General features: G+C 38.7%; 3 protein-coding genes, 1 long non-coding RNA gene and 1 pseudogene across 4 annotated transcripts in view; 3 read left to right on the forward strand and 2 right to left on the reverse strand.

Annotated features, from left to right (window-relative positions):
* The window catches only part of LOC119520029 (immunity-related GTPase family M protein 1-like), a 379,546-nt gene that overhangs the window by 284,661 nt on the left and 70,928 nt on the right, over window positions 1–23,957 (forward strand). The gene's annotated exons all lie outside the window — the stretch shown is intronic.
* Window positions 1–23,957, reverse strand: part of LOC119520038 (immunity-related GTPase family M protein-like) — a 215,708-nt gene that overhangs the window by 169,490 nt on the left and 22,261 nt on the right. The window lies entirely within an intron of this gene.
* Window positions 1–23,957, forward strand: part of LOC119520025 (T-cell-specific guanine nucleotide triphosphate-binding protein 2-like) — a 212,247-nt gene that overhangs the window by 140,004 nt on the left and 48,286 nt on the right. The gene's annotated exons all lie outside the window — the stretch shown is intronic.
* On the reverse strand, window positions 1,428–7,794 carry LOC119520035 (annotated as a pseudogene).
* LOC119520042 lies at window positions 10,788–23,672 on the forward strand. The gene is made up of 3 exons (XR_005214123.1): window positions 10,788–11,638; window positions 17,524–17,741; window positions 23,306–23,672. It is a non-coding gene; the product is annotated as an uncharacterized LOC119520042 (long non-coding RNA).

A 23,957-nucleotide genomic window follows, 5' to 3' on the forward strand; every position in this document is an offset into this window, starting at 1 on the left:
GATAATCCTTTGATTTTTGTTCTTTCTTCTTTTTTAATACAAGCATTTAGGGCAATAAATTTCTCCCTAAGCTCCACCTTTGCTGCATCCCAAATATTCTGATGTGTTGTGTTCTCATTTTCCATTGCCCCAAGAATTTAATGATTTCACTTGCAATTTCTTCCTTGACCTACCAGTTGTTTAAGAGTGTGTTTTCTTGCCTTCAAACATGTGTGAACTTTCCTGACTTTTGCCTGTTATTGATTTCTAACTTCATTCCATTATGATCAGAAAAAGTGTTTTGTATAATTTTGATCATTGTAAGGGACAGAGAGCCCCCTTTCAGGGTCAGTCTATGGCCCCCAGTTGCACCTGTTGGCCAGAGATTGCACCCAGTCCTCAGGGCTCCCCCTCCAGAGACAGAGAAGTCCCCTGGCTCTTCAAGGTCAGGCGTCACTAAAAGTCTCTGCTGGTTGGGGATTTGCAGCTTGCATTGAGCAGTCCATGTTTGCCAATTAAAACCCCAGTTGGAGCTGGACTGAGGTATATTCGCTTGTTCAGAGAGTGCTGCTCTCTGTCACAGCGAGGTTTTGCAGATCAGGCTGCCAGGGGGCAGGGACTCCCAGCTCAGCTCCACAGTTTCTCCTCACAGATTCCATGCTGGGATCTCAGGCATTCCTCCCAATCCAGGTTGGTGCACAATGTGTGGACAGTCATGGTTATGCCCCAGCAGTTATTCAAGATCATTTACTAGTTGTTCCTGGTTATTAGTTGCTCTGGGAGAGCTAACTAACTTCCACTCTTCTCTGTGTCACCATGTTCTTCCATTTGTCCTTTTTAATGTATGCATTTAGAGCTATAAATTACCAAATCAGCACCCCTTTTGCTGCATCTCATATGTTTTGATGTTTGATCACATTTTCATTCATGTCCAGCTATTTATTAATTTCTCTAGCAATTTCTTCTTTGACCCACTGTTTGTTTAGGAGTGTGTTGTTTTATCTCCATATATTTTTGATAGTTCTGGATCTTTAGTGGTTATTGATTTCCAGTTGCATTCCATTATGATCAGAGAATGTGCTTTGAATAGTTTCAATCTTTTAAAATTTATGGAGACTTGTTTGTACCCCAGCATATGATCTATACTGCATGACATTCTGTGATCACTAAAGAAGAATGTATATCCTGGCAATTTGGGATGTATGGATCTATATATGTCATATATATATATATACATATGTGTGTGTGTAAATATATAGGGAAATACCATCAATATGTTGTGCTGAAGGAATTGGTATCCAGTGGCATTAACATAATAACTTTATTTGCATAATCTCAATGTGAATAATATATGATATTCAAAGCAAAACAAAATCACTATCATTATTATTGTTAATATTGCTGCAGAAAAAGATGAAAGGTTTCTTTAGAATTGTTTTTGTCCTTGGGATATATTCTAACAGAAATTTACCTTCAAATTATATTATTCTAAAATCCTAAAATAATGTCTCTATTTTGTTATGCCAGATATTTTGCTATCTTTTTCATTAATAGTTATATAGCTATGTAAAACATTTGCATGTTTTCAAATTGAGTTGAATTAGGCAAAATCTAGCTTTTACCCCTTCTAATTCCCTCTGTTCTCCCACTTTCCTTATAGTTAATTTTATTTTATTCTTATGGTTTTGTCATTCTGTAAGAATATGTGTAAATATTCATATTCTGAACTTATTAGGTGAGAGTATTGTATGATATGCTTCTCTCTGCATCTTGTGTTTTACATGTAACAATAATTTCTGGTCACTCCACAGTTATATAGAAGATATTCCTCATCCCTTTGTATGGTTAACTAGTCTCCTATTTGGTGATGTACCACTTTCTATTGAAAAACATTTTAATTGTTTACCGTGTTTTCCCATTTCAATTAGTTCTGCAATTAACTGTTTCAGGGATAGGCATTTTTGTCATTTTTCTTGTGTTCTTTTGACATAGAGTCTTCAAATTTGGATCACATGGTAAAAGCATAGGCATATGTATAATTTTCTTAGATATTGCCTAGTTTTCCACATTATGGGCTGTGTCATTTTGTATTTCCACCAGCATTATATAACTGAAACTATGTTTTACAACTTTGACAACAGAAGATCAATATTTGCACTCTTCCTGAATATAATAAATGATAAATGGAATAACAGTGTAAATTCCATTTCTAACTTACATTTCCCTTATTAGATGTGTGATTGAGGATCCTTTCTTGTGTTTAAGAAATATATGTATTTCCTTATATTTCTGCTCACTGTTATTGCTAATTCTTTTATCTTATTCCTAGCCTCTCAATTTAAGGCATAAATTATCCTCTATAATAATGGAACAATGTGTAGGCTTCCAAAATGCACACCCCTTGCCTATGTTCCTTTCTTCTACACTTGCCCTTCTCATAAAGTACCCCAGATTAATGTTTTTCCTTAAAGTTTCTGTTTCATTTCTGGTGACACAGTACAGTTCATTAGCTTTTATATTTATTAAGAGAAAAATAATCATAAAAGAGAATGAGGAGGATTATGTTCAGCATTTAGTGGCCTATTGATGATCAGAATGCAGAATGCATACAATCACAAGAATACTATGGATGCCAAAATCACACCATGCCACCATTCACTCAGAAATATTTTTGAGGATCTAAGTAGTGTACAATAGTATTTTAATATATGTGCAATAGCTGCTAGGTATCTATCTCACAGATAGATATTCCTCTCCACTTAGAACAAAATTTTGGATTCCTTTCTTTCATTTTCCCAAGATGGACCCCAAAGAAGAATGTTTTAGAGCTGATTGCTCAGTTTCAGTGGCTGAGAGATTTCAAACAGAGTCAAGAGGTCATTCTGGAGGTTCTTCTTATGCATTATATAGACATCTGTTTGCAGTTTTTAGTGTACTGGAATATAAGAAGGGAACATCTGAAACTGCTGAACTGTGATCCAGTACTCTTGATTCCTGATGATTACTGAATAATCATCAACTTGAAGATGATCGAACAACTCTTAAGGTGTGATGGACACTCTTTATTCAGTGTATGGACAGATGAGTAGAAACAAAGACGGAAATAAATAAATAATAGGGGGATGATGGACATAGGATGTTTTGGTATTCTTTTCTACTTTTATTTTTATTCTTACTTTTAATTTTTTGTGGAGTAATGAAAATATTAAAAAATTGGGTGATGGATGTACAACTGTATGATGATACAGTGGACCATTGATTTTACTTGGATGATTATCTGATATGTGAATATATTTCAATAAAATTGCATTAAAAAGTCATGGAGGATGTGGTCCACTGTGAGGGCGGTGAGGTAGGACTTTCCAGGAAGGTTTCCTCCACCTTTCCCTACAATAGTGCCATGAAAACTCTGATGATGAGTCAGGGGAGGGCTGCCTTACTCTTCCCATTTTTACACCCAATATCCAGAAGTCGTTAGACCTTCTCAGAGATACCATAGACCCCAAAAATCTCTTCTTTTCCAAGGAGAATGTGAGCATCCCTTACCACAGTGTCAAGGAAATAAGCTGGAAAACAGAAAATATTTCTAAAGTAGAGACAAGTGTCAATGAGGCCACCACTGATAGAGAAGATTTTCTCTATACATTTCAACACTGTTTCCTCTAAGGTCTCCTCATCCTTCTGAACTGACAGATATTTGGAGACAATGTTTGCCTTGAGTATTTCTGTGAAATATTCAAACCTTCAGCCATATCTTTGAGGGATGCATTGTCCAGCCAAAATAAGACAAATAGAGGGTTAAGGTCTCCTCCAACATCTCCACATCATCACTGACTAAAATCTTGAAATGGTTTGGTGACCAATCGTCCATCCTTCAGTTCCTCTAACCAGATCTTCTGCTTTAAGGAATTCCTCTTCCTCTTTATGGCAGCCTCAGTAACACAGGGGAGGCTTTGCACAAAGATGTGGCGTTTGTGAGCTGGGAGCTCCCTCAGAAGGGTGGTCTCCAAATTTGGGAAATCATAGTCAGACACATCAAGATTGGAGACTAAGAACACACGAGTATCAATGATATTGACTTTATGAAGCTGAGCCAGACAGTCATTTTGGAGATCTTGCAGGATTTTTTCCTTATTGAAAGTCTGTGGTTTACTCATTTTGAGATTGTATAAATCGCTATCCACCTTGGTTCGAACAAAGTAGAAATTCTTCTTTATTTTTCTAATTGCTTTGGCAAGTTGCGCATCATTCTCTTTGAAGCGTGAAGAAGAAACGATAATAAAGAAGTCATATTCACCAAATTTCATTTCCTTTAGATATGTCCGTGATGGGAATTTGGTGGTCCCAATGCCAGGCAAGTCCCATAATATCACATTGGAAAACTTTGGATGTTTGTATGGCGTTCTCTTCATGGTTGTCTCTACGTACCCTATCTCAGCCGCATCTTCTCCTTCGTGGTCCACACCCCTCAGGGCATTGATAAAACTGGATTTTCCTGACCCGGACTCCCCCGTCACAGCAATGTTTACTGAGGCATTCTCAATCTCTTTCAGTGCATCACGGATCACAGAAATTGCCTTCTGAACATCTCCTTTCTCCAGAAGTGACTGAATCAAAGTGATGGTTTCCTCAGAGAGGATTTTGGTTTCCATCTTGAATTCCTTAAAAAAGTCTTCAAAGCTGGAGGTCAAATCGTGAGCATTGGATTGAACAGGGGTGGAGGGACGTGACTGACCCATGTCCTTGAGCACCAGAAGGACCTAGAGGGGGGAGGAAAGAGCAATGGTCAAAGAGGTTAGAATGCGAAGACGCTATGAGGTTTGAACCTTCCCACATTATGGATAGAAGCATCTTCTCTTTTCATTAGTGGGCATTCTCTCTATTTGCGACCTGGATATAGTTTGCCCTTGGACAGGTTCTTCCCTCATCTTGGAATGCTCTCCTCCTTGAGGACCTTCTTCATACTTCAAGACTAATTTGGAGGCCTGATTATCCTATCCAAACTCCTGCCCATGTGAATCTTTATTTATTGTTTTTTAGTTTTCTTTACATATTTTTTATTGTTGTGAAGATAATGCTGGTAAGAATCTAATAAGGGAGCACAACTTATAAATAAATTAAAGAAAGCAGCACTCAATACCACACTCCTTCCCACATGTTGTGTCAGGCTTCCCACAAAATCATCTTACCATTTCACTGCCTCCAACCTCCCCAGATAGTAGACCCTGTTTTTTATTTGAGGCAGCTAAATAGAGATGTGTTTGCCCTTTACTTCTCAGATGAAATTCTATGTATTATGTCTTCATTCAGGAATAGGAAATGTATATATATACACATATATATATGGTTTTCTTTTTTTCCTAGAAAGTAACTGGGTGTTCCTCATGCAGCAGAGTATAGTAGGCTCCATGTATTCCCATGTTCTAAACAATAATGCACCACAAATAGATGCTTGCATGCTATAGTTCTAAGGTATGGCATGAGTACAGAGAGTTAACAACAGAGTGGTATAGGGGAAACATCTGCCTATTGTATACCAGGGACTATACTAAGTAGGAACACCATACTAGTACCACACAAATACTAAGGAAAAAAAATAAAGCTGCACTGTCCACATGGGACCTCCTGCAAGTCAGTAGCTGTCCTGATGCCCTGCCCATCGCCTAGCACCAGCCTTTATATTAAGGTGTCTAGAGATTAGGTGGGGAGATAGGAACTCTGGTGCCTGCTTGCTGTAGAAAGTGTGATCGTAAGATGGCACAGCCTGGGATGAGGGTGAGGGGTGATGGGTTTGTCAGAAGCTGCCCTGAAGAGAATGTCCCTTGGTACTTCCCCTGGATGTCAATTGAACTGAGGTTTTTGGAGCCCTAGGATGCTCTCATCACTGAAGGATATACCTTTAGACAGGGCACTCGGAAAATCTGATACCCAGATATATGTAATGAATGATGTGCAAGACCTGTATACTGAACCCCCAGAAAACATTCAGAATGTATACAGAATTCTTACAAGTAAGAAAAAAGAGACAGCACAATAAAAAAGTGCATCCATGGAGGTGTCTTAAACAGATATTTTACCACATAAAAAATCATGTCTAAGCATCCAAAACACGTATGATAGGTGCCCAAATTCACTATCAACAGTAAAATGCAAAATTAAAATCATAATATGCCATTACTACACAAGCACTGAAATAGCCCATATGTAAAAGAGAAAACATTACAAGTATTGGCAAGAATGTGGAGCAACTGAATATTTTATGTGCTACTGGGGGAAGTGTAAATTGGTCCATCCTTTGGAAAACTGTCTGAGTTTGTACTGAACTGAATGTACACATATGCTATGGTCCAGCAATTGCCACCAACAGAAATGGGTGCATATGTTCATCAAAAATCATACCCAGGAATGTTCAAAATAGGAGCATTTGTCCTAGGTCAAAGGTGGAGGAAAGCCAAAAGTCATCAACATTATAATGGCTAAATATTTTCTGGAATGTTTGTATATGGAATAATCTGAGCAATAGGAAAAATAAACCCACTCCAAAAATGGATGAAACTCATAGACATAATATTGAGCAAAGGGTGCTGTAAATGAAAGGATGCATGCTTTATGATTCCATTTATATAAAAATTCAAAGCCAGCTAAAATTATTCTGGTTGTGTGTTGGAATTGAGGCCACCCTTGGGGATTGAAAGAAGAAATCAGTGTGAGGGGCTGCTTTGGTTTTGGTCACATTATCTTCCATCTTCTGGGCACTGGTTCCAAGATTGCAAACCCAGGGTGATATGTGTGTTACTGTACAAAAGAGGGTAGTGTGATTTTTGTATGTAAGCTACACTTCAAGATATTTTAAATGAGGGAGGGGGAGTAAGAAAGAGACACAGAGTGAGAGAATAAACATTCAACTAAGTGAACCAGAAAATGTGCAGTAGTTGAAACCTGAAGAAAAAGGAAAGAATAAAATGTAAAATGAATGAATATAGACAGATAAATAAATGAACAAAAAAGGAAAGGAATGAATGATCTTAATCATGATGAATAACAAATATCAAAGCATGGTTATTTGTAATGATTCACAGCATGAACAGAGTTCACATAATATTAAGGAGAGAACAAGGAAGTTGGCATAAATAATATAGACAGAAAATGAGATAAGATGTAGGTTAAAATAGAGTTTAAAATTTTATTATGCATTTTTAAATCCATAAAATAATATTATTAAAAATGTGTACAAAAAAATTTGAACACCTAGATGGATTAATTTGATAGAAACTATGAAAGTTAACAAATAGAACAGGAAAAAGAAATCTCTGAATGGTTTATAACTTCCCTTCAGTCATCCTGTCCTTCACCCATCCTGTCCCTCAGTCTTTCAAGTTCTCTGATCTGAAATAGCCATCTGGGCTCGCTTACACTCTGGCTTTCAGTGCTTTTCTACCAATTTTAGGCCTATATTCAATCCATAGTGTTTTCTCACTCACCAGATCCTGAGAGAAAAGAGATGTTTGGTGTCAGAGATAAGGTCTGAGAGTTCCCCTTGAAAGAGCAGAAAATGCTGAGGCTGGTGTCATGCTCTCTGCAGCCACAGCACAGAGAACTCCTCTGCCTCAGACTTGTGGTTGTCAGTGAAATCCAGGTCCCCCGTGGTCGCCGGAGAGAGAGGAGCTGACTGTCACTCTGAATGGCTGAACGGCCTGTGAGGAGCTGGCAGGACTCAAATCCTCCAGCCACGCACCACCCTCACAGGAAAGTAATCAGCAGGGGAGAAGAAAGCAGTCAGCACATTCAGAGCCCTGTGTTTCCAAGGTCAAAGGGTGAAACCCCAATTCCACTTCTTCCTCTTCTCAGCAATTCAGCCATTTCCAGGAATCAAAAGTGAAAGGCGCCACGAACTTGGCTGTGAGCTGCCCAAGCTTTAGCATAATAAGTGAGGGGAGGGAGGGGGCCCAGGAGTGATCCCAGCCCAGGCTCCAGCTCCAGGCCAGGAGCAGCTGAGCCAGGGGACAAAGACACAGGCCTGAGCCCTGGGCAGGTGCCTCTCGGGGCTTCCTCCCATAAAAATGCTCCTCAGACTAGCCTCTGTGGAAGTGAATCCTTGTCCCTAAAGCCTTTAAAAAATCTCCATTAACTATTCATTAAATAGAACATCCACTACATGGTTCACAATTCAGGAGCTATAAAAGAACATTCAAAAATATGTCATCCCCCCAACACATCTGTACACACAGTTCCCCTCACGAAGGGGACCATGTTATCCTGCCAAGAATATTTTATGGACATATGAGCAAGTTTGCACAATCTCTTTCCATGTTTTCCACATGGGAGCTTTCTCTACAGGTCTTACACCTTGATTTTCACACTTAACAAATGATCAGCAATGGTTCTAGATCAGTCATTCATAGCTCTTTCTGTAAAAAGAAAATATAAATTTCTTTCTTATTAGGAAATAGAATATACAAAAATGTGCATAAAATCTAAAAGTGCATTTTAACTTATTTACAAACATCTATTTTACTACTATGTATGTCAAGAAATAGGCCCTATATGAACCACAACTCAATAAAGTTGTTTTCAAACCCCAAAAGAAAAAAAATTATAGGACTTTTCAGCTCTCAGAAATCTCTCATGACTCTCTGCAAATATCACCTCCCTCCTACCCATTGGAGTTCAACACAGCTATGATTGGTTTGGATTCAGAAACGAGGTTATTACATCAGCTAATCAATCCCAGATCTCACATATATTTGTATTGCCCTCTCTTAGTAAAACTTTCTTTTGCAAACATCTCTTAGTCTAACAACAACTTTTCAAAATCGGCCTTATTATCCCCATTTCACAAGTTACATGAAATACTAAAGTCCAGACAGTTCAAACTAATTGTTCCAGTTCATATAACCCATAATTTTCATGTCTTTAGAGAGTTGGAGTCCAGATGGTGATATAAAATCATGACATACAGATACCTCCTCAAGTCATTCTCAGGTAAATACAAAGAGAAAAGTGTCTCCTTCACTTGTGATCTGAAATATGCATCCTAGTAATTCAAGGAGATGAGGAAGGGCAAGTTTGTGTGTTTGGGAATTTTATATATTTCCAATCAGGTTACAATTTCCAATAATTTGGTCATTCTACATATAAGATTAATTTTTGCAACCTGGAAAACTCATATGAACTGCCATTGAATGCCATATTAACACCATATTTACTATAATTTTGTAGAGAATATTGGACATGAACCTGTTTTGCATGTGCAATTTCAAAAATGTATCAGCTTTACAATGTTTTTTCTACTTAAAAAAATCTTTTACAGGAGTGATGCCCTGCAGAGAGGAAAAAAGGAAACAATAAGCTGCCATTGCCTGTGGGAACTTACAGAACTCAAGTCCCTATATAGACCCAGTGTGGTTGTGACACATCCAATGGAATCACCAACTCAGCCTGTCTTCACTAGCTGTGACAGGGGAGAGTCTGTCTCTCTCCAGGGAGCTCTTGGGGGTCTTTCTCTCACTGTGGTAGGCACTGTAGATGTGGAGAACCAGAGAAATATTGAGCAAAAGATAAAGGTCTTTGATTTCATCCTCAGCAAATTCTAGATTTGTGATCTGCTGATTGTAATAATGAATGCAAATCAATATATTATGAGATTCAATGGGAAACACACCATTTCAATAGAAGAAAAAAATACTTTGATTAAAGTCAACATCATATTAAGATTTCAAAATTATATTTTTGGCCAAATAGAAATCTTAACTGCATCATATATATTGATCAAAAAATACTACTGATATTCTACTTAGTGCCAAATAATAAAAATTTTTATTTTGGAGGTGTTGAATAAGACAAGGATTGCTGCTATCTACACTTATATTCAATGTTTTACAGGAGATATATACCCATTAAGTAAGATAGGGAAATGAATGAAAAACAAGAATTCTCAATGAAGAATGAAAGCAATAATATTCTAGATGTTATACCTGAATACATAGAAAAAACTTCCAAGACAAATTAAAAATAAGAGAGTTAAACAATGTTGCCAGGTAAAAATTCAATCCTTAAAATAAATCAAGTGAATTCACATATAACAGTAAAAATAAGAGACCTGAAGAATGAAACTTTTAAAAGTAAATAGCCTTTAAAATATCAAAGTATTAATTATATTAGTGTGTTTTTAGAAAAAATGCAATATACACACCAAAAAAAAAAAAAAAAAGGAGAAATAATCATTGAACAAACTGAAGGATAACCAAATATATGGGAGATATACCAGGACATGGACTGAAAATTTTAGTATTGTCAAATTGTGAATTTTTCTATGTTGGATATATAGATAAAACAAAAACCCAATTTAAAGACTACCATATCTGTGGTTGTTTCTGAGCTCACTGCCCGATGCACAGAGAAACCAATTGTTTGACACTGAGATTTTGAATTAAGAAAGAGCTTGATTGTGAGTTTTACCAGCAAGAAGACAGGAGACAGGGCTCAAATCTCTCTCCTAGACTTGAGGAATAAGAGGGATTTTATAGGAATGGAAGGTGGGCATTGCTGTGGTTTGACTGGCTGGGCACAGATTTGCTCACATAGTGATGAGGCTGGCGTTTGGCCAGATTTTCCTTGTTGGAAGACTCTCCTTTTGGATTTTCCTGGGGTGTCAGAGATTATCTAAGGATGCATTCCTTGTTTCTGTGCATGCTTGCTTTACATTGGCCTGCAAAACAAGCTCAAAAGGAGAAGCAGTTGTTACTAATGTGTTAAAGAATAGCTAACTGGTTTTGAGCATTTCACAATCATATGTGAGTATCTGTGTGTTCATTTATGTGCATCCTTTTGTATGTCCATATGTATAAATTTAATGTCTATGCATGTTGAGAAATTGTCAAGTTTATTTTTGAAGGAATGTGAAAAAAAGAAGTGCCAATAATTGCAAAGACACCATTCTAGAAGAAAACCAACATGGGAGAATTTGCTCTGCAGGATAACAAGACTTATTACAGCACTACACAATAGAAATGGAGTTTTTTGTATCAAGAATAGAACACTGCCTGTAGAAATGTATAAGGTGTGCAAAACTGCAATCGAGGAGGTCCAGTTCCAGCTCCAACATATAAAGAGCATGAAAGTCATCACTCTCATCCTCACAAAAAGAAAAAAGCTGAACAAACTGAAATCAATGATCTTTGCTGACTCAACAGAAAACTGAGGTGGCAGGGCAAACAACCTCTGCAGGGATGCATGAGTGCAGAGAAACACAGCTGAGTTCTCCTTATGTGGAGCAGAACATGCTGGAGCAACCAACAGGCAGCAACACTGAAACAGCAATTTGGATGAAATTCCAGAGGCTGGGAGACTGAGTGTGATCATGAGAACATGGGAACATGAAAGTGAGAAATTCCTACAAGCAGCAATCTTAGCCCCCCTCTCCTGCACTTTCACGGGTCTTAGCTCCAGGAACCCCAACCCAAGCTCATAATGAAGATCCAAAAATGATCCTTCATGGTTCTGGTAGGGGGATGGAAAGCAACCATTGCAAGCTACGCCCAGAACATTCTCCCTAAGAGGGCTGACTCCCCAGGACAAAAGACTACCAGAGACTCCTGCCACTTGGGAGAAAGGAATTCCTCCTACTTGAGCCTCTTCTAGCCTTCATGTCTCACCTAAGGTGAGGGGGAACAGCTGAGAAACTCATGAGAGGATCCAGACTCAACAAAAGCCTAAGATTTAATCAGAAGATTATAGACTCCTCCCCTTCCCCCACCTCAGTTTACACACCACAGCAAAGAACTCCAGGGTGGTCAAAATGGATTCAGTATAAAAGAGATGCAAGATGAATACCCTATTTTAGGAGCCCAAAATAACCCGAAGACAATAGGGGAGACAAAAATAAGGTTGAAAAAAAATATGAATCTCTAGCTCCTACTGCCATTGCAAATAGTAAATATAGCAGTAGGTGCTAGAGTTTCATATTTTTCTAGGCAACTTGATATAAAACCCCCATCTAAAGGCTGATTTTCCTCTGTTCTTTAACCTGCTATATCTCTAGTGATAATTCATAACATAAATTCTCATACATATGCCTTCAGTTATTCTAGGGAGAGCAGTGAAAGGAAGGCAATACAATGGATGAATTTCACCTTGCAAATGACATCCAAATATTTACCTTTGTTCTTCATTAACTTGAAGGATTAGCAGGAATGATTAATCAGCAATTGTGACACTGAGTTACTAAGGTACCCTGGCTTCCAAACTGAGAGCCCCTGCTCACCAGCCAACATTCCCAAATATGTCTCTCAGAGAAAAGATATCATTCAGGTCAGAGATGTGGTGGATCATCAGAAAATCCTAGATCTGGTTGACATGCTCACTATAGTTAAAGGGACAGGAATCTTCCTCTGCTGGGGTCCTGTCCCTTCCACTAAAATATAAATCCAGTTAACTGATGTAAGGGAGAAAGAGAATGAAAAGATCGTGCAGTTTAGCTCCATTAATCAATGAATGTAAGGCAGCTGGACAGGACTCAAAACTCCCCTGACTCCTGTTTCACCACTTGATGTGAAGCTGGAAAAACCTTGGAGGAATGAAGAATTAGACACATCTCAGAATTTACTGTGTTTCAAGAATTGAAAAGTGAAAATTGGCCTTTACTCCTCCTCCCAACAACTCAGTCAATTCCAAGAAGAGAAATTTTGAAATTCCTGAGATGACAGGTCAGCTGTCTGAAATGTAAGCCATGGTAAGTGAGAAAAGCATAGAGAAACAACTTAGTAACAAGGTTTGGACATCCTCTGTGGCCCCAAAAAGACCATCTTCTGCTGGCCCCTGCCTCCATCAACAACCTAAACTATATTTCACACAACAGGTTACTGGGTCCTGTGCAAATGCCACTTGTAGTCTCACCTTGGATCCACCCCAACTCTAGCTCCTATGACTTATAATCCTATTTCTTGACAGCTGTAGATTTATTTCCCTCAGACCTTGCTACTATTGTATAGACTCTGAGGGAGAGTTTGACAATGGAATAGAAAATTTGGGGTGTGAAAGTGAGGAGACAGGAATAATGGAGAGGGAAGCCAGTATTGGTGAACCATGAAGCTGGGAAGAACTGTGATCATGCCAGGCTCCCTCACACCCATCGGTGTACTTATGTCTCCCAGCACCCCTGCCAGGTGGTTATGTTTATCTCCACTTCAGTCGACTTAGCTGCATAGTTGAAATTTCCAAAGAGTTAAGTCCACTCACCAAAAACCAGGAAGGAGAACTCAGAACCAAGTTTAGATATTTTTGATTCAGCAACAAGTGTTTATTGGAAAATTCTATGTGCTATGTGCTAGGCAGCCTTTAAGTGATGGACACTCAGAGGGAAATAAAGTGCACACTCCAGCTGCTGTCATTTACCTTGAAGTCTAGTAGGAAGAAACCACTTATAAAGTAACTACTAACAAAATGATCCTAAGGATGCTGGGCATACATTGAGTAGCATTGTGTATTAAGAAGGGTGATCATCTCAAACAGCATATGTCCTATTTATATTTTTATTTGTTCTAGCAAACAAACAGCACTGTATCAGCAGATGGAATCTGAGAGCTTTTCTTAGACTCAGGACTCTGGGCTGTGTCTGACCCCACACCACTGTCACCAGTCAAGTACTTGGAGAAGATGAGGGGACTCTCCAGATGTTAGGAACTCAGTAACCTCCTAGTGGGCTGCTGGCCATCTGTGGCAAGGAGATCTGCATTTCCAGGAACACATGAGATTTTCCTGAGAAAGTTTTAGAGAAGGCTTCCCAGGATGTATGTAACTAGTTATGAAAAAACTATGCAAACAAGGAAGGTAGGAAGATGCATTGGAAAAAAATACATTGAAGGGAGATGCAGCCAACATGCGCTGTAAAGGAAGTGCTCTCCTCCTCTTTTCTCCCTGTCTCACTCTCTCCTTCCATCTCCCCCTTTCTTTGACACACCGACACCCAATCCTCACCACAATATATTATAACTATTTGTTTGGAGGAATATAAATGTGGCAACTCCAAAAAAACTATGCCCTGGATTTCAAATTCCCAGTCACTCACAGGGGAACTTTCTCTACCTTCAAATGTAGATTAAACTGCATCATGAAAATGGGATCTCCATGGTTGGAGTGAGAGATGGAGTCTAACTCAAATTGTTTTCCATATATCTCTGATTCTAGAAGTTGATAGAAAGCTGTTGGTAGATTTTATATTTAGGATGTTGTAATTAATGAAGAGAACTCCCCTCTGATGTTTTCCAGGGCTCAAAGTCCAACAAACTCAAACCAAAGTAGACAGTAATATGTGGGTGATAAACTGACTCTTACTTACATGCTACTGTCACTGGTGCTTGCCAGAGCTACCCTGATTTTGTAGCCTGGGGACATTGTTTCCTATTCATATTCTCTTCCAGACTGAGGCCAATCCTACTGATTTCAGGGAGGAGACAAGCATAGCCATGGCTGATTTCCCAATCTGCCAACAGCAGAGACCCACACTCAGTCCCTGATATGGCACCATTCCCCGAGGTGATCAGCCTGCTACCTGGTGGCAGGTGGATTACATTGGACAACTTCCATCATGGAAATGGCAGTGGCTTGTTCTCACTAGAATAGACACACACTGCAGATATGAGCTTGCCTTCCCTACATGCCATGCTTCCACCAAAACTACCATCCGTGGACTTACAGAATGCCTTATCCACCATTGTGGTATTCCACACAGCAGTGCTTCTCATCAAGGACTCACTTCACAGCAAATGAAGTGTGGAAAGGGCTCCTGCTCACGGAAATCTCTCATCTCACCATGTTCCCCATCGTCCAGAGGCAGCTGTGCAGATAGAATGGTGAAATAGCCTTTTGTTTTGTTTTGTTTGTTTTCAGTTTTTTAAAAGCTTTACTGGAAGCACTGACTATCCCAGAAACAGGTAGTAAAGAGACAAATGGAGGGCAAAGATATCCCTTACACACAGAGTTGTGAACCTAATATGTTTTTTTCTTATTTTATGGAAATTACTTTGTTTACTCAGGATTTTTACACTCTTCATGCTTTAGAAGCAAATACTAACCACATTAGTATAGGAAAAAATAAGACTTTTGTAACTAAATCTGTATACATTTTCAATCAGTGGTACAACTAAAGATTTCAAGAGTCCTTAATCATTCTGCACCCAAAGTTATAATCCATTTTACTTGCATTAAGTGAAAATTCAATTAATCTCTCCATTGTTGAAGGCTTACATTTTTGGGTACAGGCTGGTGGGCCTGCTGAACTTAGAATTAATACAACTTATGTTTATGTTTTCATTTTGTTCCACTCTCAATGTTAAAAGCAGAAATTAAAACTGCAATCTCAGACACATTTTAGCAACATAAAATTATGAAAAAGCAGAGCTATGTATTATACTTCAAATATTTGGGAATAATTTTCAACCCCTATTGCTACATGGTTACAGTTTCTATAAAACTATGTTGTTAGCCATAACATTTCTATAAGATACTCTGATTCAGTTGGGAAAAACCTCAGTTCTAAAAGGCCGATGTATTCTAAAATCGTCTTATAATAGCATATATAATTTTCTTCGGTAGTGGGAATTCAAAGTGATTTTACTTATTAAATTCATGATTATGATTTAGACAACTAAAGCTGTATATTTCCAGCCATTTCCTCATTGCTCAGTCAAAACTGTCTTCCATAGAATCTTGAATATTTTTTAATATCAATGTCTTACCTGTGACAACTCAATTACACACACACACAATTCCACCAGACTTTATTTCCAGGGGTTCATCTATGTAGGTATTTATGTAAGTATAGTCAAACTAGAGAACTTAAACTCAGAGCAGCCCAGCACAGAGTGGAGGCAAAGAAGCGAGGAGCCAGAGGGGCCTCTGATGGTGATGTCATCATGGCTTTGGGGCCCTATGAGAGAGTTATCTCCCTTGTGTAGAGTGGATTATGGTTGAGAACTGCTCTCCAGCAGTGAGCCTGTAAACATCTGCTCCTTGGCACGTACTTCTCACCTTGAAACTCAGAATGGCCATTGGATCTATTCTTCGGGTCACCAGAGATACTGGTTAATAGATCAGCATCTGGTACTGATGGCTGATTAATAAGGACTATGTTAATTAAAACATTTTTTTATAATCAGTTTTTTAACTGGCATGTTATATGCCAATTTATCCTTACATGATCATTTGTAACAAAGTAACTTACTCAACAAATTAACTATTCAAATAAGATAAGGTTGCTCTCCAAAATGCTAAAATTGCCAGTAAAGAAGAGATGCATTTATGCTAGTGTTTTTTTAAATGCAATTTTATTGAAATATATTCACACACCATATAATCCATCCAAAGTATACAATTAATGGCACACAGTATCATCATATATTTCTGCATTCATTGCCACAATCAATTTTAGAACATTTCCATTACTTCAAAATAAAGAAAAAAATTAAAAAAGAACACACAAAACATCCCATACCCCTTATCCCCATGTTATTTATGTATTTTTGTCTTTATTTTATTACTTATCTGTCCATACAGTGGATAAAGGGACTGTCAGTCATGAAGTTTTCACAATCATATGGTCCCAGGATAAAAGCTACATAGTTATACAATCATTGTCAAGAATCAAGTCTGCTAGACTACGGTTCAACAGATTCAGATATTTCCTTCTTGCTTTTCTAATACACTAGAGACTAAAAAGGAAAATCTTTATAATGCATATGAATAACCTCCAGAATGAACTTTCAACTCTATTTGAAATCTCTTAGCCACTGAAACTTTAGTTGGTTTCATTTCTTTTTCCCCTTTTGGTCAAGAAGGTGTTCTCAGTCCTATGATGCCAGGGCCAGGCTCATCCCTTGGAGTCATGTTCCACATCCCCAGGGAGACTTAACACTGCTAGGAGTCATGTCCCAAATAGGAGGCATGATGGTGAGTTTATTTGCAGAGTTGGCAGAGAGAGAGAGGCCACATCTGAGTAACAAAAGTGGTTCTCTGGGGGAGACTCAGGCATAATTATAAGTAGGTTTAGCTTCTCGTTTGCAGGAACAAGTTTCATAAGGGCAAGACCCAAGAATGGGGCTTGACTTATTAAATTGGGAGCCCCTAATGCTTGCTAGAATATTAGCAATTTCCCAGGTGGGGAAGTTTAATATTTCCACATTTGTTGTCAGTCCCTCAAGAGTTACTTTCTGCCCCAAATATTCTGGGATGTATTGGGGTATCACATTAACCTCTGTAGAATAACATGATCTCATTCTCTATTCTAGGTTCCATGCAATTATTTTCTTTATATGGAGTCTGATCATCTTCACCAGATAACCATAAATGTTGAGGTTGCTAATTAATGGACTATGAGCCAAAGGCACCCAACTTGTCTCCCCGTCACAGCTGGCACAGCCCACGCTTCCCTTGCAGCTCACATCTTCCTTGCCCCTCTCCAGCCCCACACATCCTCCTTTTATAAACTGCCTCCTAAACCCACATGCTAATTTTGCTCAAGAAAATCTTCATATGTTCTTTGGTTTTCAGAGTCTGTTTCCAGCATAACAGTCTGGTGTCAGAAGAATGGGATTCCATGCAGATGGCAGGAAGATGCAGGGATAGCAGCTCTGAGAAGAGAGCGGTACCAGCAGGAATCCACTGAGTTCCATCTCTTCTGGGTTCATCATCTGGCTACATTGGCTGGCCGCTCTCAGATCTTTGAACCCTGCTCTGTTGTGGTTGAGATCAAATCCTTGAACTGTCAAGTAAGAGCTCTCTGTTTTATTGACTCTGTTTTGCTTGATCACAAACAGATGCTTATTATTTGTATAAGAAGTTGAATGTCCACAGTTGCAACTATCCTAGTAAATGATCTGCACTAACCTCCGATGAACCTAAATTTGCACAGCTGCACTGGGAGTGTTTTGATCATGTCAGGCTTAATTATCTCAAGGAGAAACTTGCCCAAAATTTAAAATTAAGTTTGCTAAATAGGATGCTATTAACAAATGTCTACCAGAAACTATTGAAAGGAAACAATGAAGAATCTAAAAAATAAGCAAAACCATGATCTCGTTCAGGAAACTGCAAGTAAGATGTGTGCTTTCAGTGGCTGCTTTAGCTTTCTCCCTCCTGCTCTGCTAGTTGGTTCCTTCTCTCTGTCTCTTGAAGCCCTGCTAAAAAAAACCCTTTCTGCCTTTCTTCTCCCCTCCCTACACCTGACTTCCTGTGCAGGCCCAGCCGAACACTTTAAAACTAGCCCATTTATCCCAGCCCCTATGCCCTCCTCAAATCAAATCTTAGGTAAATGAAACTGAAGATGGGACAGAAGTCACAGCTCCTTCGTATTCCCTTGTCCCCTGGACTCAGAGCATGAGCTAAGGGTAGGGAACCTGCAGGAGTGACCCTGGGGTGTCCTGATCCTTTAATATGAGAAGGAGAAACCAGATGGCTTAACTGCTACAGACATCACCATGTACTTCTTGTTGACTTTTCTCATGCCCTGTGTTGATTGAGAAAATCAAGTCTTCTCACTTTAAAAAGACCTAAGACTTTTCCTTAACTGTTGTTAAAAAAGGAATGAAACATTGTTTCAAGTCTGACAACCTTCAACATTTTGTTTACTCAAGGTCAAACCATAAAGGATATGTTTTTATTCCAAACAGTAGCGAAGGATTTATTCTTTCACCTTGTAAAAGTGCTAAAAAATAGTCTAGTTCTTGTAGTGTGTAATAAGTTTCATAAGAAATGTTTAGAAAGTGTTAGAGAAATTTAAAAAGATTTTCTAACCTGCTATTAGTCACTGATCTGCATAATATTAGACAGCAGTATAGTACTGCTAATCAGGGTTTAAATTATTCTAAAGAAACTATATGTCACAACAACAACCAAATTTCCTTATTAGTCACATTGTTTTACTCCAATGCTTTTGCAAAGTGCTTGGGGACATCCAGAGGTCAGAACTTCTTCATTAAGCTTCTTTAAACAAAAATCAAAACTAGCATGCAAACTATCTTCTATCTGTTATCTAACATAACCCTACTAGAAATGTAGAAAAGATTCGACCTCTGTTTTAATGGAAATGCTTACATATATAAGCCAGGCTCCAGAGGCCACATACGATGTCTCCCTCTTTGAGTTATTGGCACAGCCAATTTCCACGGGCTCCCAAAATATAAAAGTATCAGCCACAAACATTCTGGCTGTGTCCCAAAGGTGGATGGGAACACCTTATTACTACACCTGCATGTAACTCTGCCTGCCCTAAAGGGCTCCATCTCCTTAGCTCGTCAGTGAACACGGCCTTCTGACTGTCTCTGTTGTGTAGTGTCAGAGGGTGTATGAAACAGGCCAGTGGAACCCTGGAACCCACCCTTCTATAATCAAGAGGGCTGACAATTGCCACAATGGTGAAGGAATATATCCATCAGAGAAATAATAGCCAGAACTATGTGGTTAGAACATAAAAGGACACAATCAGCACAAAAACCAGCTTCTTTGGAGAGACAGCATTTGTGGTACTGTAAGCCTAGCAGTACCTACCCATTAGCAGCAGATATACTAGTCCCTATAGATAAAAGTTACAGGAAAATACCTTCCTACTTGGATAGTCACTAAACATGTCTGTGCCTCTAGGCTTCTTTTGTTGCTTGATTTAAGTTTATCTAATATCTTCCTTGATTGAGCTGCAGCCATAGAAGCATTCCAAAACTGAACTGACTGTTAATTATGCAGGTATTTACCATCTTCAAGTAGCTCTGAGCTCCCATTGAATATTCTCCTACTGTCTTTAATTAACTGAAGTAATTAAATAATGACTGTTAATTACACATATCCCCAAAATTGGCAACTCTCTAATTCTGACTATTCTCTCTTTTCAACATGATATTTCTATTTTTAGAGAGCATCTAAACTAGACCAGCCCATTTGTGACATATGTTTAGGACAGCTTAACCTGGATAGTTGCTGAATATAGCATCCTATGGACCAGAACTCCTTTGTGTATAGAGGACGTAATGTCTCTGATTTAACTAGCTGTCCACGTTAAAAGTGAAACATGATTGTGTGGCAGAATAAATGGTCAAGGAAGCAACATACTTCTTGCCTCCCCCAAGTGCTTGTTAGTTACATGGAACACACTTTTGGCCATAGCTCCCTTACAACTGGACACCAGGTGCACCTTAAGGTATCTTTTTTTGCCAGGAAGCATTCATAAAGTTTTGCCCAGTGCACTCCCAAATCATCCTGGCTTACAAAATTGTTTTAGCCCAAGTATAAAGCACTCTCTACAATGGTGGGAATGGCCTCTAGTATTGTTTTCCCTAGTACTGGAGCTTTAGATGCCCTAACACAAGTAATAGCTTTAGCTAGTTTCACTATTCATGCTTTTAAAGATACTAAATATAGGAAAGGTCTTTTAAATGGAGAAATTAAACAAATGAGAAAAGTAATTTTGCAAAATCACATGGCTTTAGATATGCTTGGCCCTGTCCAAGGCAGTACCTGTGTCGTGATTGGCACCACTTTTTCCTATATTCCTGATGAACATGCAAATGTCACCAACACCTTAGCACACATACACAATTCTATAAACCACATGCAAAAGCTAGAGTTTATAGACTCCTTTTTCTCTTAGCACACTAACCTGCCCTTGCATTAGAGCCATATTATTGGCACACTGACAGTGCTGATTATTTGCTTATCTTGTTGCTGTTTACACTGTAGTTGTGGCCTTATTACTCAGTATCACAGACTATAAACCTGTACCTGCCCTTCTCCGTGCTCAGAGACTTATGCAGAAGACGTGGTGGAAAGATTATTAGAGTGGTGGGATGGGGTAAATTGTAACACATCATTGCATTCCCTAATCTCCTCTATACTCATCCTTGTGCTCCTGCTCCTTTTAGCCCAGTAATCTTTCATGACTCACTGACTTTGAGTCTCAATGACTGAAAGCCACAGCTAACAGAAGTGTTTCAGACACCATTGACCCTTCTTCAGTGAAGATATCCTCTAGTTGATGCCTTAGTTTGGACACTTTATGGCCTTAGAACTCTAAATGTGTAACCAAATAAACCACCTTTATAAAAGCCAATCCATTTCTGGTATTTTGCATAATGGCAGCATTAGCAAACCAGGACAACTGAGTTTGTATTAGGGCACTGCTTTAACAGTTGGATTGTCATTATTTCCCAGCCAAACAGGGTGGAATCCCTGTTCAGGAGGTGTAGACAGCTGCAATGGGCTTTGGATGGGTCTGGAAAGCCTCCCCAAAGCCCTCCTATTTTGCTGCACTTTCTGCCCTGCCCAGCAGATGGTGGGCTTTGGATCCCAGCAGCATCTGACTGGGTGGGGTGGAAATTGCAGAGATCCCATTTTCTCACTTTGCCAACTAATAACAGGCTCAGTGATGGGTTGTGACCCCTTTTTACTTAGGGTCGAGGGCTCTCCCAGCTACCCCAGTCTGCAGCCATCCGTCAGGCAAGAATCAGGATGCTCACTCCTGCTTCCTTCAAGGGTCGGGGATGGGTACAAGGAGCTGTGGCCAGAGTTATAGTCTCTGTCCACATTTTGTCATTCTATTCATCCCAAATTGACCTGGTCATTGAAATGTCCTCCCCTACTCCCCAGGTCCCCAAACAGTTGATTTGGACAATATCAACCTGGCTACTCTGCTTTGGAGAAAGAAGTAGGTTCTTCCATTCCTTCCCTAATCCTCTATTTCAGAAGCTCCTTCTTTGGATCCTTTTGTATTCTGCACTTCTCCATGGCTTTTGCATGCCTTGGATCTCTGCATATTTGGTTCTCTGTGTCTGGATATTTGTGGGGTTTCTTCTTCCTGCTGTGAATGTTTTTATAGTCTGAGGTGAGAGGGATTCTGACTACTGTCTCTGGGCACTTCCCAACCTGCAAGAGACCAAGGGTAGGGAGGGAACGAGGATCAGCCCAGGTCAGAAGTTTCCCACCTGATATTTTTCTTTTTCTTCAATTCAACATTTGTCAGATCCTTCTCCAGTCTTTACATTCCTCCAGATTTCTGAACAAGTAAGATATGAACTATTTTCCCTTAAGTCTCTGGGGAAAGGTTTTCAGTAGATATCTTATGTTGCCATGTTGGTGATGTCATCCCCTCTGTCTTCTTTTTTAATGTGTTTAATGCCATAAATTTCCATCATAGTTCTGCCTTTGCTGCAACCCCTAAGTTTTGATATGCTATGATCTCATTTACATTTGTCTCAAGATATTTACTGATTTCCCTTGCAATTTCTTCTTTGAACCATAATTGTTTAAGAAAGAGTTATTTATCTATCATATAGTTGCAGATTTTCCAAATGGGTTCATTACCACAGACCACAAAGGAATAAAAAAAGTCGTAAGAGGATAGATACTATGGACAACTGTATGCAAACAAACTAGACAACTTAGATGAAATTGACCAACTCCAAGAAACACATGAACAACATACAGTTACTTGACATGAAATAGAAACTCTCAACAAACCAATCCAAAAACAGAGATTGAATCAGTCATTAAAAACCTCCTGTCAAAGAAAAGCCCCAGGCTATATAGCTTCACAGGTGAATTTTACCAATCATTCCAAGTAGAATTAATACAAATCTTGCAAAACTCCTCCAAAAAATTGAAGAGTAGGGAACACTACCTAACTCATCCTATGAGACCAGCCTCACACTAATATTAAGCCAGATAAGGAAAGCACAAGAAAAGAATATTGCTAACCAATTTGTCTTGTGAATATAGATGAAAAGATCCTTGACCAAATATTTGCAAATAAAATATAACAGCACATTAAAAGAATTGTGCACCATGATCTACTGAGTTTTGTCCCATGCATGTAAGAGCTGTTCAATATACAAAAATCAAATAATGTACTAGAACATACTTACAAAAGGAAGAGAAAAAAACAAAAAACACATGATCATCTCAATCGGCACAGAAAGGCATTTGAGAAAATCCAGCATCTTTTCTTGATTAAAAAAATTAGAAAAAAAATTATTGCTGTTATTAAGGAATATATTGTTGGCTGGAATTTTGGTTTCATGCTTATGACATAAAGCTATTTTTTTCAGTCAGTAGTTAATTTATGATCATGTCTTTCAATTTCCATTCATATTGGTACTATTTGAATCCCACACCTTCACACTGGCTAATTGTTTTTCCTGCTGAATTAAATTCTTAATAACTCAGTAGTCAGAGCCCATGGGTTGTAAACTTGCTTAGACTTTGAATGCCTGAGAGTGTTGTCACTGTGCCGTCACTGTTACGAGATTGCTGGTTGGGTATGAAACCCTAGACTGACGGTTACTTTCAGGACTTTGAAACTGTCACTCCACTGGCTTTCTCATGATGAAGAAAACTGCTGCCAGTCTGCCTCCACTTCATGGATCAACTGTCCGTTCCCCCTGATGGCTTTGAAGATAAAGAGGGAATACTCCATGCTCTCCATTCTCAGTATGAAGTCTCCAGATGTGGGCTTATTTTTCTTAAACCTTTTCCATATTTATGGTCCACTTTTCATCTGAATATTCTTCTCTTCTGAAAAATTCTCAACCACCACAGATTAAATGATCTAGCCCATCCTTCTGGAATTTTTATTAAATATATGTTGAAAGTTCCAAATTGGTTCTCCATGACCCAACTATACTCTATCTACTTGTCCTTCTGTGTCACAATCTGAATTAAAGCCTAATTCCGAAGAATCTTTGAATTTATCAATTGTTTTTTGCTACTATTTCCAGACTAGAGTGTATCTATATAAGTTTATTTTTCTTCACTTAAGAAATTATATGTTTCAATTCCAACATTTCCAATTAGTTTTGCTTTAATAAATGTGTGTGCTTCATTTTGTCTCTCTTTGTTTTAATTTGTAATGCATTTTGTTAATTTATTTATATCTGGGTGCCTTGAGTGTACAAATCTTTGCTGGTTTGGATATGTTATGTCCCCCCAGAAGCCATAGTTTT

This window comes from Choloepus didactylus, chromosome 24 (assembly GCF_015220235.1).
Source record: "Choloepus didactylus isolate mChoDid1 chromosome 24, mChoDid1.pri, whole genome shotgun sequence".
In the NCBI taxonomy this organism is placed as follows: Eukaryota; Metazoa; Chordata; class Mammalia; order Pilosa; family Megalonychidae; genus Choloepus; species Choloepus didactylus.